The sequence below is a fragment of the Mesocricetus auratus genome, unplaced genomic scaffold (assembly GCF_017639785.1).
Source record: "Mesocricetus auratus isolate SY011 unplaced genomic scaffold, BCM_Maur_2.0 Super-Scaffold_2245, whole genome shotgun sequence".
In the NCBI taxonomy this organism is placed as follows: domain Eukaryota; kingdom Metazoa; phylum Chordata; class Mammalia; order Rodentia; family Cricetidae; genus Mesocricetus; species Mesocricetus auratus.
The window spans coordinates 14736842-14758471 of record NW_024429180.1 but is presented as its reverse complement, the minus strand read 5'-3'; positions in this window follow the sequence as shown (position 1 = coordinate 14758471).

Below are 21630 nucleotides of genomic sequence, written 5' to 3'. Positions count from 1 at the left end.
TGGAAAATCAAAATACCCAGGAAAGCCAAAACAACCCTGATCAACAAGGCAATGTCCAGAGGCATCACCTTCCTGACTTCAAGCTCTATTATAGAGTTGTAGTCCTGAAAACATCTTGGTACTGGCATAAAAATAAACAGGTAGACTGATGGAATCAAATTGAAAGCCCTAATATTAACCAACTCACGTAGAAACACTTATTTTTTGAGAAAGAAGCTAAAATTATACAATGGAAAAAAGAAAGCATTTTCAATAAATGGTGCTGGCATAACTGGATACTGGCATGTAGAAGATTGCAGATAGATCCATGTCTATCACCATGCACAAAACTTAAGTCCAAATGGATTAAAAACCTCAACATAAATCCATTCATACTGAACCTATTAGAAGAGAAAATGGGTGTCACCGTTGAACGAATCAGTAAAGGAGACAGCTTCCTGAACATAACACAATTAGCACAGACACTGAGATTGTCAATTAATAAATGGGACATCCTGAAACTGAGAAGCTTCTACATGGCAAAGGACATGATCAATAAGACAAAAAGGCAGCCCACAGAAAGGGAAAAGATATTCACTAACCCCACATCTGACAGAGGGCTGATCTCCAAAATCTACAAAGAACTCAAGAAGCAAGTCTCCAAAGCACCAAAGGATCCAATTAAAAAGTGTTCTACAGAACTAAAAAGAGAATTTTCAACAAAGGAGACTAAAATGGCTGAGAGACACATAATAATGTGGTCAACCTCCCTAACAATCAGGGAAATGCGTATTAAAACAACTCAGAATGGCTAAAATCAAGAACTTCAATAACATTTTATGCTGGAGAGTATGTGGAGAAAGGGGAACACTCCTACACTGCTGGTGTGAGTGCCAACTCATACAGCCACTATCAGTATAGATATTCCTCAGAAAAATGGGACTCAGTCTACAACAAGACCCAGAAATCCACTCTTAGATATATAACCAAATATGCAAATTCTTACATCAATGATGTCTGTTCTACTATGTTTATAGCAGCACTATTTGAATTAGCCAGAACCTGGAAGCAACCATCCTCAGTGAGGTAACCCAGTCACAAAAAGACAAACATGCTATGTACTCACATATATATGGATTTTAGACATGAGTCGAAGGAATGCCAGCCTACAATACCACTGACAGAGATTCTGGGAAACAGGAAGTACCCTAAGAAAGATATGCATGATACCTCAGAGAAGGAGAATATGGAAAGATCTCCTGAGCAGATTGGGAGCATGGGCAGAGGGGACAGGGAACCAGGAAAAAGAGAGGGGGAGAAGAAGAGGGGAAAGGAGGACATGTGGAGTAGGAAGATTGATTTGGGGGAAGAATAGAGAAGAATAGGATGAGAGATAGCATAATAGAGGGAGTCATTCTAGTTTTGAGGGGAGATCTGGCACTAGTGAGATTTCCAGAGATCTACAAGGATGACACCAACTGGCAAAACAAGCAATAGTGGACAGACTACCATAAATGCCCCTCCCTGATAATGATTTTGATGACTATCTCATTTACCATCCTTGAACCTCCATCCAGTGACAGAAGGAAACATAGGCAGACACCCACAGCTAACCACTGAACTGAACTCCTGGAACCCAGTGACAAAGAGGGAAGAATGACGAGCAAAGGGGTCAAGACTGGGCTGGTGAAACCCAGAAAAACTCCCTGAACAAGAGGGAGATCTTGGACCCCAGACTGATGGCTGAGAGACCAGCATGGTACTGATCCAGAATCCCTGAATGTGTGTGTCAGTGAGGAGACCTAGGCAATCTATGGGGTTTTGAGTAGTAGATCAGTATTTATCCATGGAACAAAAATGGTCTTTGGGTGCCCATCCAACAATGATGGATGCTCTCTCAATCTGGAGGCCTGCGCCCTCCCTGAAATGAAGTGACAGACTCTAGAGATTCCCCCATGGAGGGCCTTACCCTCCCTGGGTAATGGACTGGTGATTGGGTGGGGGGCTGGGAGGACTGTTGAGGGGAAGCGGGCATGGAGGGAAGAGAGAGGGAGCTGGACTGACATGGGAAGCAAGCTTGTTTCTAATTTAAATATATAATAAAATAAGCATTTCCAAAAAAAAAAAGAAAGTATGTTACTTACTGGCTTCTTTCCTATTCCTTGCTCTGTTACCTTATTTATGTGAGGCCAGTGTAGGAATAGTACTGTCCATTGTAGTCCCGGTCCTGTTAAATCAACTAGCTACTAATAAAACGTCTCATAGGCTTGGTCATTAACCAATTTAATCAAGGCAAGTCATCAATAAAATTCACATTTCAAAGTTAAAGCTTACCAGTGTAGAGGATAAGATAAAAATGAAAGCAGAGAAGCAAAGTATGAATATACAGTTATCTGAGATTAGAGATGGTTAATCACAAAACCACATGAAATACCCTCATTATCTTCCCCACTCAACATAGATTTCTAATCCCAAGTAACAAGATTACACTAGAGTGGAAACTTCATATGTAAATTATCTCATGTTACAGGAATCATATGCAATGATGGACCCATTTCTGCACTTGAATGCTCTCCTGACAGTGTTTTAAGTCAAAGGTTTTATGATGGTTGGAACTGCTGATTCTATCTTCAAATTTGAGAAAGACCATACACCACACTAGTGACTAAAAGGATTAAAATTCCCTGAGTCATGTGTCTTTGGACCCTTTAGCCTATGGATTAGCCCTGTGCATCTACCCATTTGCATCTGTGAACTGAGATTTTTCAGAGTTTTCCCTTGCTCCCTTCATTATATAAGCTATTTTTTTTACTGCAGCTGATACATTGATTTACAACTTTTAATTTCTGTGAAGACAATTTTACTTAATTCAGGCTCAGGTCTTTGAAGCCACAGGCTACTGCTCAAATCATTTTAGTACCCAGTCAGTTTCTTTGTCTCATTTTTTTTTCTCATGTGGCATTATCGCTTTCACTGTTCGACACATTCCCCTCGAGGGTCTCAATTCTTACAACTGATGATTTCAGCTCGGGTTATTTAAATTTTCCTCTAGAAGACTACATTTAAAAACACAACCCTAGTGTTTTCCATATGTGCTGATGAAAATGAGCAGTAGAGCAAGGTGAGTTTATTAAAAAACAGCAAGATCTGCAGCATGGAAGAAAAAGGCCGACAGTGGGGAGCACAGCAAAATTGAAATTACAGCTTACCCAAGCAGCGTTGTCAAAACCCAGTGATTTCTGCCTTGCAACTCCACATGTGAAAGTAAGGAGGCCAAAGTGGAAAATATTATTTCTGGGGTCTGGAGACAGAAAGAGGCAAAGTAGTTCCTGGCTAGAGGAAATTAGCTCAGTTCAGCAGGGTCTTCATGTGGTTACTGCAGATGGCAAGGGAATGAAAGGAAGAATTCCATAGAAAATTAAGAAGATCCATTATCCACGAATTCACAGAGCTCTTCATTGAGGCAGCTTGAATACTGTTAGTCAAACTCAGGGCAGAGGACAGCTACTTCTAAAACTTGTAGCTTCAGGAGGAATATATGAACATATGTCCATGACTTTAGAACCCTGACACTTTTTTGAGGTTATCAATTCTAGGACTTCAGTATCACTCCAAATTAGAAGAAATTATGGAACCCAATGCTGACAGACAAGGACAGGATTAGATATAGAAATTTTCTTTAAGTGACTTATTATACTTCATGGAGCGTTTTTAGTGCACTGCAATTGTATAAAATCTGAACTATATAATGGTTGGAAGCTGAGTATTTACATAGTATCTCACAATGTAGAAACATCTTCTGATAACAGCAATTAAAGAGAGACCCACCTAACCCTACATAAGCTTGTTGACTATAAAAATGCAGCTTTAAAGCACTGGTTTTTGTTTTCCTCCAAAAACACAAATGTTAATGTGAAATATTTGTTTTTATCGCTCCTGATATGAAGGAACATGTTTGTCTCCATAAGAATGTGTACAATAAACAGAGAAATACATATTTCAAGAAACCTATGGAAATATGTTTGCTACTTGTTTTTTGTATTGTTCATACAATTTGGGATTCCTGATATTATGAAGGTATATTTATGTGTGTCTTAGAATCATGTCACTGTTGAATGTGCAATATGGATATCACAAACAATTTTGCATGTATAAAAAGATCTTTGCATTCTTATTAATATTATAACAAAGACTTGGTTTTTACTCTGTAGCCTTGGCCACTGACTGTGCTTGCAATTGCGATCATTTTTGAAGACAGTAGGCATTTTGTTTCACTGCCTATGAGTTCTGATTCAGAATCAAAATTAATCACTAGAGGTAATACAATCCTTTCTTTGAGGATATGTGTATGTTAGATGGATTACTACAATTGATATAAAAGGGTAGGAAAATACTAATCCTTCACATTGAATCACAGCTTACTCATATAAGAAACTTGAACTTCAAGGATGGAATGTTTATCCCTGAATTATCCATAGTCCCCTTGAGGGAAGAGAGCAGAATTATGCTCCAGAGTTGGTAATTCTCACTGGCTTCTAATACTGGAATCATCTGTGACAGAGAAGTAGGATACAAGATAGAATGAATAACTTCCATTACTCATATGCTAGTGCAGTCTCTAAAGCATGTGAAGCTAAAAGAAGCTGTCATAAATACTCTGGAATATGTATAAACTTGGCTAACATCAAATGCTGTGGTTTCTTTGTGGAATTATCTAACATATAATGCTATAGATGTTTTTAAAATATGAATCAATTGTAGAGATTCCTAATATGTATACAAACAGATATACAAAAGGAATTAAAATGGCATTTTATTTTTTATATGTGTTTTTATTTAAATTAGAAACATGCTTGCTTCTCATATCAATCCCAGCTCCCTCTCTCAACCCTGCTCCATGACCCTCCACCAGTCCCCCCCCAATTCCCCATCCAGTCCCCACACCATTCCCCAGGGAAGGTGTGGCCCTCCATGGGGTGATCTCCAGAGTCTGTCATTTCCTCAAGGTTAGGACCTAAGCCCTTCCCCATGTATCCAGGCTGAGAGAGCATCCCTCCATGTGGAATGAGCTCCCAAAGTTCATTAGTATGCCATGGTTAACACTGATCTACTACCCAAGAACCGGAGATTGCTGAGACCTCCTCAATGAAACTACATTCAAGGAGTCTGGATCAGTGCCCTGCTGGCCTCTCAACCATCAGTCTTGGGTTCAAGAGCTCCACCTTGTCCGGTCAGCTGTCCTTGTGGGTTTCACCAGCATGGTCATGACCCCTTTGCTCAGCACTCCTCCATCTCTGTCACTGGGTTCCAGGAGTTTAGTTCAGTGTTTAGCTGTGGGTATCTGCTTATTCTTCCATCAGTCACTGGATGAATGTTCTAGGATGGCATATAAGGGAGTCATCAATTTTATCATCAGGGAGGGGATATTAATGTAGTAGCTCTGCTATTGCTTAGTTTTCCAGTTAGTGTTATGCTTGTAGACTTCTGGAAATCTCACTAGTGTCAGTCTATATTCAAACCTATAATTTCTCCATCTATTAAGGTATCTCTCATCCTACTCTACACTATTCGTACCCCGACTGAACCTTCCTGCTCCCCCATGTCTTCCTTTGCCCTCCTCTTCTCTTCCTATCTTTTTCCATGTTCCCTCTCCCCTCCCCTCTGTTTGCAGTCTGCTCAGGAGATCGTTCCTCATTCCACTTCTTTGGGTCATCATGCATATCTCTCTTGGGAACCTCCCTGTTTCCCAGACACATTGGCAATGGGATTGTAGGCTAACACTCCCCTGATTCCTTTCTAAAATCCATCTATGAGTGAGTACATACCATGTTCTCTTTTTATGACTGGGTAACCTCAATCAGGATGGTTTCTTCTAGAGCCATTCATTAGCCTGAAAATTTCAAGATTCTGTTGTTTTTTTCCACTGAGTACCCCATTGTGTAAATATACCACATTTTCTCTATCCATTCTTCAGTAGAGAGGCATCTAGGTTTCTTCCAGGATGTGCTCTTACAAATAACGCTGCTGTGAACATAGTGGAACAGACATCCTTGTTGTATGAATATGCATCTTTAGGGTACATGCCTAAGAGTGGAATTGCTGGGTCTTGTCTTAGACCGAGTCCCATTTTCCTGAGGAATATCCATATTGATTTCCGTAGTGGCTGTACAAGCTTGCACTCCCACCAGCAATGGACGAGTGTTCACCTTTCTCTACATCCTCTCCAGCATAAGCTGTCATTGGAGTTTTTGATATTAGCCATTCTGACAGGAGTAAGATGATATCTCAGAGCTGTTTTGATTTGCATTTCCCTAATGGCTAAGGATGCTGAGCACTTTCTTAAGTGTCTGTTAGCAATTTTAGACTCTTCTATTGAGAATCCTCTATTTAGTTCAGTCACCCCCTTTTTAATTGGATTCTTTCCTCCACTTTTTAATTGGATTCTTGGGTGTTTTGGAGATTTGCTTCTTAAGTTCTTAGTAAATTTTGGAGATCAGCCTTCTGTCAGATGTGTGGGATTAGTAAATATCTTTTACCATTCTGTGTGCTGCCTTTTTGTTTTGTTGACTGTGTCCTTTGCCTTACAGAAGCCTCTCAGTTACAGGAGGTCCCACTTATTAATTGTCAATCTCAGTGTCTCTGCTATTGATGTTACATTCAGGAAGCAGTCTCTTGTACTAATTCTTTCTTCTAAGAGCTTCATTGTGATGGGATTTATGTTGAGGTCTTTGATTCGTTTGGACTTAAGTTTTGTGCATGGTGATAGACTTGGATCTATCTTCAGTCTTCTACTTGCCAATACCCAGTTATGCCAACACTATTTGTTGAAGATGCTATCTTTTTTCCATTGTATAATTTTACCTTCTTTGTTGAAAACCAGCTGTTTTCAGGTTTGTGGGTTAATTTCAGGGTGTTCAATTCGATTCCATTCGTCTACCTGTCTATTTTTGTGACAAAACCAAACTGTTTTCAGGACTATAGCTAAAATGGCATTTTCATTTTATGATGAACAAGTCTGCCTCTATCCTAGGCTTAAAAGTCACCTTATAGTAAAGACCAACTAGGCTCAGTACTATTAATGATTGCACCTCTGTGTCTCAAGAATCACTCTATGTCCTACCTGTAGCTTTAAGGTATGATTATATACTGACTGCCCCAGAAAAACGGAACCATATCTTTATTTCAAATAATTGTGTATCCAATGTTTGTTATGACTATCTTGATATGGCCACATTGCACTCATGTCTTTATTTCAGGAGGTCATTAGGACTATCTTGTTATGCGTATGTTTTGCTACTATAACATCACTTATTTGACATATCTTGCCACCCATTTGGAAACCCCTACACACGAGCTATAAAAACTTTGTGTTCCTCAGATCCCAAGCTCATTTCTTGAATCCTGCCTTTAAGGAAGGACAGCACATGTATACAAATAAAAAAGTTTGCTTTAATCAATTGCTTGATTTAATTAGTTGCTTGTTTTAATTAATTTTGTCACGATGATTTGAGTCTGGGGACTTTCCCCACACATCTTTGGGATTAACAGTGACCCTTTAGAATAATGACTATATCCCTAATAGACAACACATGCAAACACATAGAATGTACGTGACAGGAATAAGTTACCTCTTTGGAGTCATTGGAAAGTGAAATCATATAATCCTCTAAATACTGCAGGCTCTTGTCAATCTTATCAATTACCTTCTAGAACTTATCAGTTCATATCTTATTTCTGAAAACACCACATATTTGAGCCATAGAATCTAGTGAAATCAGACTGTTTATCTTTCACAGTGCCTACAACCAGGGGCCAAATGTAATCATCAGTCTTACCAGCTATGAAATCTGAGCATAACAATGACTGGGTAGGCAAGACATACCCCTGATACAACAGTGTATGAACATCTTGGGAGTTATTACATTTAAGTTTGATAGCTCATACCATTATTGGGCCAAAAGTTGTGGTAATACTATAATTGTGCTAAGTGAGCATAGTATTTAAGCAACTCCTAATGATTTGCTTTAATACTCATAGATAAGTAACTCTCTCTGATTAATGAAGCTTCTATTTGAAGTAGGTAGTGAATAACACAGATACCCACAATCAGTCAAGGTGCAGAGAATAGAAGACTGCAGACTTCATTGCCTCTCCTGGGACATTTATATCACATACTGTCCTCCTAAGACTCAGGTATCATTTTAAAAACAATACTGGGGAGACTGTTAGGGCCATAATCAATGGATGACAATGCTTTTAGGACACTGCAGAGAAGTTGTGTATATGGAGTCACTACAGTTGCAGCAGAATGCCTGTGACCGTGAGATCTCATGTCAATCAAATATTCCAACATAAAAGAAGAGGTGAGAATACAATTCAATCCCTAGTTGACCAGATACTGGCAATTAATAGCTTCTTGGAAAGGAAGGGTCAGTTTTCTCTAAGTGGGTAGTCCCTGATAGATTGACCTTGTTCCAGTGATAGCCTATGCAGCCAACATTATATGAGCAGTACAGATTGAACTGGATAGGGTTAAAAAATAAAATGAAGAGGAAACAAATTTGAATGAGTAGGGAAGGAGAAATGTATCTAGGAAGACTTGGGAAATTGGAGTGAATACAATAGAAATAAATCTTAATATTTTAAAAATAAAACAAATATTGTATACATGGCATGCATAGAAATTACCTGGTATTTTTTATTTGTTTTCTATTTTTTTAGAAAAGCAAGAATTGAGACCTAAATGATCAATTGTTGTTTTTTGAGAAGTTAATGAAATAGCAAACAATGGATATGAGAAGCTAATGATATTACAATACATAAGAAAAATGATCTCCTTCAATAAGCCCATGAAATACCAATTCAGATGAATTAATTGACTGCACCTAAGGAAGGCACATTTCAGATTTGTGTTCTAAGGAGCTGTGAGAGAAAAAGATGTGTGTATGATATTCTATAGTCACAGTAGTGTTTATTTTTGATTGGCTCTTTATGTGTTTGTAGTTGCAAATAAAAAACAACTCAAGCAAACTTGGCCAGTAACCCATTAGGTAAGTGAAGCCATAAGACTTGGAGAAAGCTGGAATACTGATATCAACTTTGAAAAAGGCATTTTTCTGTCATTCTATACCATGGGGCCTTCCTGTACTAAAGTAAAGGAAGAGTTGGAAATTCTCACACATAAAAAATATACTCCAATGAGCTTCATTGTGAAACAGAATTTTCAGCAGCAACTGGGAAAACTGCAAAATAAGTTTACAACACACTTAGAATATTTCATTGTCCAACAAGTGGTGAGACAATATGTAATGTCTCAGATCTGATGCCTGGGGAGCTAGGATGGAGATGAGAGGTCATTTTCCAGAAAAAAATGCCAATATTTTCCAATAACAAAGGTAATCAGTGCTTGCCGATCAAAGTGAAACCCACAGCACAGTGTTCCATGAATCCACAATGTACAGAATGAAAAACAGATCAATGAAGCCATCCAATTTGCAGCACTGATGGGAAGAAACAGTGATTACAGAAATTGCTTGAAATAAGAAAAGAAATGTACATATACTGTGTCAGATACCGAAATTGTCTTTAGAAATTGATTTAAGTGTTGTAGGAAATCAGGGTAATTGCAAAGTCAAGTTTTAACACTGAGATTCAGGTCATTATGGATTTTGTGTTTTGAAGTACAGTATATAATGAGAAGTGAGTTTTTAAAAAGCATTAGGTTAACATTAGCTTTAGGTAATGATTATAGGAATGACTGCAAAGAAATAAGTGTAATTTAAACAGGTTAATGGGCCTTGTTCTTTTTCTTAACCAAAATGAGTTTCATTAGATTTGCATTCTATTTCCTTCTCTTTTATCTTTATTTTTTATTATGTGAACTCGTCTTACAATTGGTGTCCTTTAAAAGGAGAAGACTTCTACATTTAAAATACTGATTTTTTCCTAGACATTATTTTGAAGTCCTTCTCTCTGTCAGTTGTTCTATTTATCTGTCAAATAGCCCCCAGGGTGTTATATCTTTTTAGTGCTTGAAAATGTGTCTTGAAGACAGGTAAAGAAAAGAACTCTTTTTTGTGTGTCTGTGAGTTTTAAATCTTTTTAAAGTTTTGTTTTTTTTGGCAAACAACTACTGATATATTCAACTCTGAACAAGAAAGAGAATTAAAAAATTCTAACTAAATGCCAATGACTTTTCTATAATTCTTGCTGTATAAAATGATCATTTTGAGGCATTCATTAAAATAAAATTAACAAAATTCCTTATTCACAAATTTGAAATGTCTGACTATCTTAAATACAAAGAGATACTTTTAGAATTTTTGAATTAGTGTACAAGAAATTTGGCTTGAGAAACTTAAGTATATATTGTAACTAAAATTAGATTTCATAACAAAATTTTATATTATGCTCATTTTCATATATATACATATGTATTTACTTTCATTTAAGTGTTGAAATTAATATGCCAAAATGGAACATGAAAATCATATTTTAAATGAAAATTAAATATCATATCTTGTAGTATTCAGTAGTTTATATAGTTGGAAATACTTTTCTATAACAACAGCTATCTTCAATACAATATCAAACTTAAATATCAGAATTTTGGGGGTCAAATTGTCAGAGATGGTACCTGCTTTGTGATGGTGTGAATTTAGTAACATTATGAAGGAGTTAGAATGTTGGCATAGCTATCCACAACTATTCCAGTGTCAGTCATATTGTTTCATTTATAGCTATAATACTGACAAACACGAACAGCAGTTCACTCATAATCAAACTTGCCTTTTGCCCAGGCATGTCAAATTGATATACTATCCATCGTATAGTAAACAGTAAATAGTAAACCTTGATCAGCAAGGTGCATGGCTGTGAATTCATCAGAAAAAAAAACACTGCTAATTGGGGTATCTGTAAGGCAATAAAAATTAAATTCATGTTGGACAGATAGGAGCTCTAAGTTACTCTTTTGGTGGACACTGAAAAGCCAAAGCCATTGTCTGTTGCTTGCTTTTGAATTTAAAGAAAATCAGCATCAAAGTCACACAGATTAAGCCAGATTTGATTTTTCTCAAGCAATGGCTATTAAAGTGTATTTGCTTACTGAGAAACGTCATTTTCGGCTAGAGACCTACCTGGTCAACAATCTTTTCCCAAGACATATCAGAGAAAAAAATTCAGAAATATAAGGTTATACCCTAAATATCTTTTACAGTGTAGTACAGGAGACCCCTAAAATGTATACTGTCAAATCCCATTTGCAAGGAAGAAGTTTGCAGCTCTTTTGGGTGTTTACAATTCCTTGGTCATTTATCAGTGTGATTGAATATTGAGAAACATGCCTATCACATTTGGGGGTAATTTGGTGTTATTCATTCTTGGTGGATTATTATTAGTGTTTGAGTGTGTGTGTGTGCATCTCAAACCTCACTATCTATCATGGTAAGATATATGGAATTTTATTACTAATTTTAAAATTACTCAGATTGTAAAGGAAAATGTTTAAGATCATAAATGTTTCTTAAAATTTTTCTATTGAAGCCTTGGAACTCACAAAGGGAAAAAAGACGCTATTGACATTTTCATACGTGACAAAAGAAGTCTATGAGAGTAGAAACCTTTACCAAAAATAAAGGAAAAACAAAGAAACCACAATGATATCTGTAACAAGAACAATGTAAACCCAGGAATTGACATTGGCTTTCAAACTGAAGATCAGAAAACAAAGCAACCAAGACACCAGAAAGCTCCCTCCTCTACCAATGCAGAGACGAAAGGGACAATCTACTGAACCTATGATTGCATCTCCAGAATGTAGTGCTCTCCACCAGGTCTCTGTACCCTAGAATATTTTATGAGACTCTACTGAGTTCCTTATATACTCTCTAGTTCTAGGATTAAAGGTGTGAGCTCTATTTTTCTTTTAGACCGGTTCACTGTAATGTAGCTCTGGGTCGCCTTGAACTCAGAGAGATCCATTTGTCTCTGTCTCCTGAGTCCTGGGATTAAAGGCATGTGCCACCACTGCCAAGTTTCTATGACTAGTGTGTCTGACTTTGAATTCTGATACTTCAGGCAATCTTTATTAAATCAGAAGTAATGTATCAAAAGCCACAGATATCTGTGGTTGTAGGATGATTTGAAGTGTAAATAATGTAAATATATTATTAATAATATATTAGTACTTTGAACATTTTTTGTAAAAATGGTTCTCACCGTTCCACCAAATACCTATATCCATGATTTCCTTTCTACCAACTATTTAATTTTTAAATTTTTATCATTTCCAGATTAATTTATGCTGACCAAATGTTATATTTTCAGTCTTGTACTGGAATGTGTTTGACTTAGCAGTGCCTGTCCTCTTTGAGAAAGAAAAAGTCTTCGCTGCTCTCAGCAGCTAACAATTAACAGTTGCACCACGTCTAGGCTTGAGATTTTTTTCTCAGTGTCCACCTCCTTTCCAAGACTTGGTCTAGCCTGGGCTTTCAGACAGATTGATGACGGGAATTCTATGAGTCCATTTGTGCAATTGCACTGCCATGTTTAAAAGACACAGTTTTGTTGTCATCAACCTCTGTCTCTGGACCTCATACTTTTTCTGCACCCTCTTCTTCAATTTTCCATAGTATTTAGGAGGAGGACATGAATCATATACAGCTGAGCATTTCATAGTCTCTTATGCTCAGCTTGTTGGGCTACTGTGAGTGACTGTGAAAATCACCATCTAATACGAACAGAAGTTTTGATGGTTGTTTTGATTTGAATGAAAATGGCCCCCATAAGCTCACAGGGTATGGTACTACTAGGAGTTAAGGTATTGTTAGTGTCCGTATGGATATTGGAGAACGAGTATTACTGGGAGTAGGAACTGAGTTTTCTAATGCTCAAGCCAGGCCCAGTCTCACTGTCATTTCTTGCTGTTTTCCAATCTGGTTGCAGAACCCTCAGTTACCTCAACAGCACCATAGCTACTTGGATGTTCCCATGCTACCCACAATGATGATAATTGACTAAACAGCTGTAATACACTCCTCAATTAAGTGTTGTCCTTTATAAGAGCCGGCATGATCATCCTGTCTCCACAACAATAGAAACTCTAGGATGGAATTGGGTACCAGGGAGTCAGTTACTGCTGTGACTGACTAGACTATGCCTTTGTTTGGAGGAATATGGACTATTTTGGGACTTTAGCTAGAAAAGAAATTAGAAACTGTAACCAGGGCCTAATGGGACATACTAGTAGGAACAAGGAAGACAGTGGTGGGAAGTTTGAGTTAAATGTGAGGGCCCCAGTGAAGAGATTTCAGAGGACAAGAATAGAATAGCATAGAAATTGTACTTGTGATATTTCTGTGAATAATGTGTCTGTCTTCTGATCTTGTCTACAAAATATACCTGAGGTTCAACTGATGTTATTGATTAAAAGCTTTGGCAACGGACATTTTTAAACAACCCAGAATTGACTGGGGGGCCTTTTAGTAACTGGACTTATGCCGAACTATAATGAAGCAGATCAAGTAGAGAAAGGAAAAGTACAAAATGTATGCTTATAGAATAAAAGGAGAACCATGAAATGTTAACAGAGTACAGAAAAGCCTGATGCTAAGTTTAATAAAAGTAGTGAGGACATCAGTGCAAGACACTCCCTCCTTCCACAGCTAAGATTCTAACTGGTGAAAAAGAAATAAAGAAAAGTGAAAAGGAAGTAAAGAAAAGCTTAGGACCAGACATTGTGGTACAAACAATTAAGCCCAGCACTCAGAAGGCAGAGACTGTCAGATCTCTGAGTTGAAGGTAAGTCTGGTCTGCAATGTGAGTTCCAGTACAGCTAAGCTCAGACACTGAAGGAAACCAATGAAACCAGAAAGCTAGTGAAAATGTATTCCAACAAGTGGGTTATGTTCCATACCTGTCAAGTAGTAGAACTTTTTAGCTTCAGCTAAATGGCTTTAGAGTCAAAGATAGAAGAAAGGGGATATGGAATTTCACTCCAAGACTAAGTAAAGCCTCTAAAGGCAGGTATATGTCTGTGGTGTCCCTGAATGGTGACCCAGAAAGGTCATTGTGTGAAGCTATGAAAGTGAAGCCTAGATTTCCTTTGGAGACCCCAAGATTTTGAAGATGCCTGAGTCATCTGATACCTTGCCAGGAAAACTGCTAACAAAAAGTGGAATTAGATCGTAAGAAAGAAATGTACTATAGTCAACAACATAAAGAGTTGGAGATCTGAAGAGAGTTTTGACATAGGACATAAAGTTACAGATTTTGGATTTTTCACAGCTGTTTTTGAGTCTTGCCTTAGTCCAGTATTTTCTCAATATATCCTCTTTCCTCCCTTTTGTGAGGGTAATATAAATCATGTGCTATCATATGTTTGCAGAATATTATTTGGTTTTTGTTTTTATAGAGGGTTACATTTACGAGATTACTTGAATATTAGAAGAAACTTTGGACTTTCAAGTACTGTTGGGATTTTGATAGACAGTGGGACCTCTGATGTTGTTCTGAGTGCAGTTTTGCACTATGGTATGACTATAAGTCCATGGGTATCATGGAATGCAATGTGATAGTTTCAATGAAAATTGCCCACGTAGGCTCATACAGAGTGGCACTATTATGAGGTGTGCCTTTGTTGGAGTAGGTGGTGGTCATGTTGGAGGAAGTCTGTCACTGGGGGCAGAATTTGAGGTTTCAGATGCTTAGACAAGTCCTAGTGTCACAATTTCTTCCTGATGACTTCAGATCCAGATGTAGAGCTCTCGGGTACTTTACCAGCACCATGTCTGCCTGTATGCTGTCATGCTGTGTACCATGATGACAATGAACTAAACCTCTGAACTGTTGGCCAGAGCCTTCTGACAGTTCCTGTGATCATAGGGTCTCTTCAAAACAACAGAAACCCTGATTAAGACAGAGAAGATTTGGGGCTGCATCAATATAGAGATATAATGGAAAGTTATTGCAAGTTTGTTTAACTCTATTACTTAAATGAAAGTAGTGGTTTCTCAGCGACAGCCTATCACTTTTCTAGGCATGTTTTTGCTAGATAATAATGTCATATATGAGTTTTAGCTTGTGGATAAGGACTTAATTCCAATCATAAAATTTTTCATTAGTTGGTTCTGTGATGTCCTTGCTTCTATTACACATGGCATTGCTGAACCAATAGCTATTACAGTACAAAATGGTGAAACTTTCTTGTGAATAGTATCAAAGATACTTCACCTGGTACTTCTCACTACTCAAAAAGCAACACAAGTGATTTCATGCTGTAGATACAACAACATTCAAGTATGCCAATTTCACATATTTACTGTATATCATAATTAATTTTCTATTACTATGATAAGATTCCCTGACCAAGTCAACTTAAAGAAGTCACATTTTATTGGGAAGCTGCACTCTCAGTTGTCCAGTATCAATGATCGTCATGACAGAGAGCATGGAAGCAGACAGGAAGGCGGGAAAAGTGTTGGAGGTGTAGCTGAAAGCAGTATTTTTTCAGTAATTATTTGTGACAAAAAGAAATGGAGTCTCTCTCATTATGGCTCTGAAGATCCAATGTTGCTTAATAGTGTGACTGCTAAGAATTCTACGTGTTGTCTTTGGATGCCCTGAAGGACAGTCAGAACATAGAAACCTGGCATTTTCTGCTCAGAGTTATCCTTTGTTGGGGAAGAAAATGGTTTGGAAGAATAACAGAATGGCTCAAAACACTGAAATATGATATTGTTAAGAAAAGGGCCCAGTGGCTGTGTGTAGCAGTGTATGAATAATTTTCATTCAGTGACCAATATATGACACTGTTCTTCTAAAGGTGTGATAGGAAAGTCAAAGAAACAAGTGATATAAATTGCACTGGGCACTCTTGGAATCTCATTATTCTTGCTAATGACCCACTTATAGAACTTTTGCCTCCAATGCAGTCAACCTTGGACCCAGATTTATTGGATTCTGAGAAAGAAATCTTTTCACAATGGTCCTATTAAATTTAAAATTGAAAAGCCTCCTAGATACTAGGGACACTTTTGCGTCACTCAGAAAAAAAATGTATAGATTGGAATATTTTGGTAACATTGGTGAATGGTTTCTTTTTCCCAAGGTATGTACCTAAGATGATTTCATGTCAATCATCTTAGACAAATACAGACTAAGTCATCTGCAATAATTGTTTTGTAGCTTTACTATTTAAGAAGTTTTTACTTAGATTTAACCCTTTTTATTGTATTTAGAGGAAAAGATGTAAAGAACCAAATTATGAAAATAAAACAAGTCAAATCTGAAACTTATAGGGAAGAATGACTAGTCTAATTATTAGATTTTTAGTAGCGATATTAAACCTCAGATTCTGTAGTTACAAATGTAAGTGAGAGGAAGGTGACAAGATGTATGAGAAAGAGGCTGAAAGTATGAGCAACGTTGAGGATGGTGGGGTTGAACACTTTTTTCTCTAAGACAGATAGCTGCCAAATTTCAGGTTCAAGTGAAACACACTAGAGAACCTGGGTACAACATTGGCAGTGAAGATTAAAGAAGGAAATCAAAGGATTTTTTCTATTGCTTGACTTCAGATTCAGATGAATTCTAAAGAGTCCTGAGAAGAGGAAACTGTTATGTACCCAGAGGAATATCTTTAAGAATTGTAAAACATTAAATGTTTCTGAGCAGTAGATTTTACCTGTCACCTGTATTGGTTAAGTTCATTCTGGTGATAATTAATGATCCAGCATGCCTCACTAAATTTGCACATTTGTTCATATGAAAAAATTCCATTTATCTTTTAATAGGTTTCATGTCCTTTAAAAGAAATACTGAGGACTGGAGTGATGGCCCATCTGTTAATAATATATACTGCTAGTTCTAAGCTCTTACATTACCTGGCTTACAATAGGTTTGCAAGCCCAGCTCTCTCTAGAGATGCCCTCTTCTGGACTCCATTGGCACCCGAACACATGACATGTACACATACATTAACACATACAGAGACAATTTTTCCAAAAAGAAATATTTATAAATATCTGTTAGCAATTATTTCTTTTGGACCTGACTTCATTGTTGTTTTCATATAGAGGAATTTTTTTATTTCTTAATTTTGTATATTATGTTGTTGTTGTTTGATTTTTTTTGGTAATTGTGTGTGTGCTATTGGTTTAGTTTGCTGGCGTACTCATCAAAGAATACCACTTACTCAGAGATTCAAATAAAAAAATAAATACCTTGCATTGTTGTTTGTTTATTTGTGTTGATATTGAATGTCTATGATAAAGAAGTTGACATAGTAGGAATCATTTTTTATGAAGGCCCTTCTCCTGGGCTTCTGGTGTAAGCTGTCTTTTCTCTTTGTTTTCACATGTCACTAACATTTGCCTAAAATTTCTGATACCCAAGTTTATTCATTTTTGAAAGATCTCTGTCACATTAGATTATAGCCTCCCTAATGACCCAAGTTTGTCTTAACAGCATCTTTAGAATTCTTCTCTCCAACCACCGTCCTATTCAAACATACTAGAAGATAAGAATTCAAGAATTTGAGCAGACTACAGTAAAAGAGATACTATGACTTCATAAAATCACTGCTGTCTCCTGAGAAAGATAGAAAGAAAGAAAGAAAGAAAGAAAGAAAGAAAGAAAGAATGAAAGAAAAGGGGGAAGGAAGAAAGCAAAAAAGAAGAGAGAATGAGAGGGGGAGGAAGACAAGAAAGAAGGAAGGGGATAAAGGAAGCAAGAGAGGATGGAAGGAAGGGAGGGAGAAAGGGCGAGAGGATGGAAGGAAGGGAAAAAGAAAAAAGGAAATTAAAGAAAGTAAAGAAGAAGAAAATCAAGAGAGCAAAAGCTGACATGAGGATCATGGTATCTATTTCTTCTCTTTTTCCTTGTTGTATCTTCATTATTAAACTTTATGAAAGCATCAGGCTGAAGAGAAGAGTATTATTCTTTTTTCCTGATAATTAACTTTTATTGGTGCAAATCAAGAAACATATCAAGATAGCACAAATGTAGAAAACAGATAATTCTCTTAAGCATTTACTAATATGATAGATAAAAGGCAGCTTAATTATAATGCAAGAGGAAAGAGATAACCTTTTATGAGAACTCTCTCTCCCTCTCCTTGCCTCCTTCCACTCCTCCCTCACCCCCAAAGTCCAACTTAGAAGAGTATTATTGCCTATGTTTTTATGGCAAAGGATACATCTACATTGTGATGTAAACTTTTTCTTGTTTCATAGTTTGAATGAAGAGAATTAAAAGTCCCTTACTGAGTATGAGACAGCACAGATGTACAAAAATTCTTCATTTCACAGAGACAAATAAATTCAGTAAGGACAGATGCATGCATATTGAAAACATTCTTTGACTCAAGTACATACTTTTAGTTTTGGTGCATCTAAAATATTAGATACATTTGTGTTCAAGTGTATCTAATTTGGTTAATTCATTAATAGCAGAAATTGAGATGCTGTCACTGGATTCATGTTCTTGCTATGGGTAGTTAGGTAGTGTCAACTGCAGGTTGGAAAGGTTGAGGTTTATAAAATGTGACAAAATATTTACAAAAAATTGCTGAAAGTGATGATTCTGAAGACAATGGATGCTCATATTCAGACTAGCTTAAGAAAAAAATTTTGAATGGTTTAAAGTTTTGTGTTTATTACTGATATTTGGTATATTAATATTTATTTTAAAAAGACAGCACATGATTTGTGTAAATTGGTCTAGACATAGTAAAAAAAAGAGATAATTAAAGTTTTGAAGTTTGCAAATTTGAGAAAGGTAAAATCTCTGCATTTAAAATATTGAAATATATGGTGGATTACATTGATGGATTTTCATATATTGAACCAAATGGCATGGCTAAGATGGAGCCTACTTGATCATGGTGGATGTGTTTTCTGATGTGTTCTTGGATCCAATTTGCCAGTATTTTATTAAGTATTTTCACATCAGTGTTCATGAGGGATATTGGTCTGAAGTTCTCTTTCTTAGTTTGTCTTTGTGTGGCTTGGGTATAAAGGTTATTGAAGCCACATAGAAAGAATTTGGCAAAAACCCTTCTGCTTCTATTGCACGGAATACTTTGAGAAGAATTCATATAAGCTGTTCTTTGAATTTCTGGTAGAATTCTGCACTGAGGCCATCTGGCCCTTGGCTTTTTTTAGTTGGAAGATTTTGATGACTGCTTCTATTTCCTTAGAGTCTATAGGTCTATTTAAATTGTTTATCTGTTCTTGATTTAATTTTGGCATGTGATATCTATCCTGAAAATTGTCCATTTCATTTAGATTATCAAATTGTGTGGAGTACAGGTTTTCAAAGTATGACTTGATGATTCCCTGGATTTCCTCAGTGTCCATTGTTATGCCCCCCCTTTTGTTTCTGATTTTTGTTAATTTGAATGTTCACACTCTGTTGTTCAGTAAGTTTGGATAAAGGTTTGTCTATCTTGTTGATTTTCTGAAGGCTGAGAAACAAAAATCACATCATCATCTCACTGGATGTTAAAAAAGCCTCTGACAAAATCCAACACTCCTTCATGATAAAGGTCTTGGGATAACAGGAACTTACCACAACATGATAAAACTATATACAGCAAACCAACAGCCAACATCAAACTAAATGGACAGAAACTCAACACAATTTCTCTAAGGTCAGGAACAAGACAAGGCTGTCCACTCTCTCCATACCTCTTCAATATTGTTCTTGAAGTTCTAGCTAGAGCAATACGACAACAAAAGGAGATCAAGGGGTATACAAATTGGAAAAGAAGTGGCCAAACTTTCACTATTTGCAGATGATATGATAGTTTGCATAAGTGACCAAAAAAAACTCCACCAGGGAACTCCTACAGCTGATAAATACTTTCACCAAAGTGGCAGGATACAAGATCAATTCAGGAAAATCAGTAGCCCTACTACATACAGATGATAAAAGGGCAGAGCAAGAAATCAGAGAAACATTGTCCTTTAGAATAGCCACAAACAACATAAAATACCTTGGGGTAATGCTAACCAAACAAGTGAAAGACCTGAATAGCAAGAACTTTGAATCTTTAAAGAAAGACATTAAAGAAGACACCAGAAGGTGGAAAGATCTTGGATAGGTAGGATCAACATAGTAAAAATGGCAATCTTACAGAAAGCAATATACAGATTTAACGCAATCCACATTAAAATCCCAGCACAATTCTTCACAGACCATGAAAGAACAATAATCAACTTTGTATGGTAAAACAAAAGACCCAGGATAGCCAAAACAATCTTATTCAACAAAGCAACATCTGGAGGCATTGCCATCCCTGACTTCAAGCTCTATTATAGAGCTGTAGCCCTGAAAACAGCTTGGTATTGGCACAAAAATAGACAGATAGACCAATAGAATTGAACTGAACACCCTGATATTAACCCATACATGTATGAACATCTGGTCTTAGACAAAGAAGCTAAAAATACACAATGGAAAAAAGAAAGCATCTTCAATATAATAGTGCTGGCATAACTGGATGCTGGCATGTAGAAGAATGCAGATAGATCCATCTCAATCACCATGCAGAAAACTTAATTGCAATGGATCAAAGACTTTAACATAAATCCAGCGACACTGAACCTGTTAGAAAAGAAAGTGGGAAGGACCCTCGAACGAGTTGGTACAGGAGACTGCTTCCTGAACATAGCTACAGCAGCACAGACACTAAGATGTACAATTAATAAAAGGGAGCTGCTGAAACTGAGAAGCTTCTGTGAGGCAAAGGACACAGTCAGCAAGACAAAAAGGCAGTCCACAGATTGGGGAAAGATATTCAATAATCCCACATCTGACAGAGGGCTGATCTCCAAAATTTACAGAGACCTCAAGAAGCAAGTCTCTAAAACACCAAAGGATCCAATCAAAAAATGGGGGTACAGAACTTAATAGAGAATTCTCAATAGAGATGACTAAAATGGCTAAGAGACACTTGAGAAAGTTCTCAACATCCCTAGCCATCCAGGAAATGCAAATAAAAACAACTCTGAGACACCATCTCACTCCTGTCAGAATGGCTAAAATCAAAAACTCCAACAACAGTTTATGCCGGAGAGGATGTGGAGAAAGGGGAATATTCCTACACTGCCAGAAATCAGTATGTAGATTCCTCAGGAAAATGGGAGTCAGTCTACCACAAGACCCAGCCATTCCACTCTTAGGCATATACCCAAAAGATGCAAATTCATACAACAAGGACATCTGTTCCACAATGTTCATAGCAGCATTATTTGTAATAGCCAGAACTTGGAAGCAACCTAGATGCCCCTCAACTGAAGAGTGGATAGAGAAAATGTACATTTACACAATGAAGTACTAGTCAGTGAAAAAAATCAATGGAATCTTCAAATTTGCAGGTGAATGAATGGCATTAGAAGAAACCATCCTGAGTGAGGTAACCCAGTCACAAAAAGAGAAGCATGGTATGTACTCACTCATTTATGGATTTTAGACATGAAACAGAGGAGTGCCAGCATATAATCCTACTGCCAGAAAGTCTAGGAAACAGAACCTTCATCCAGCGACTAATGAAAGTAGTGACTGATACCCACAGACAAACACTGAACTGAACTCCTGGAATCCAGTGTCAGAAAGAGAGAACTGATGGGCAAAGGAGTGAAGAGTGGG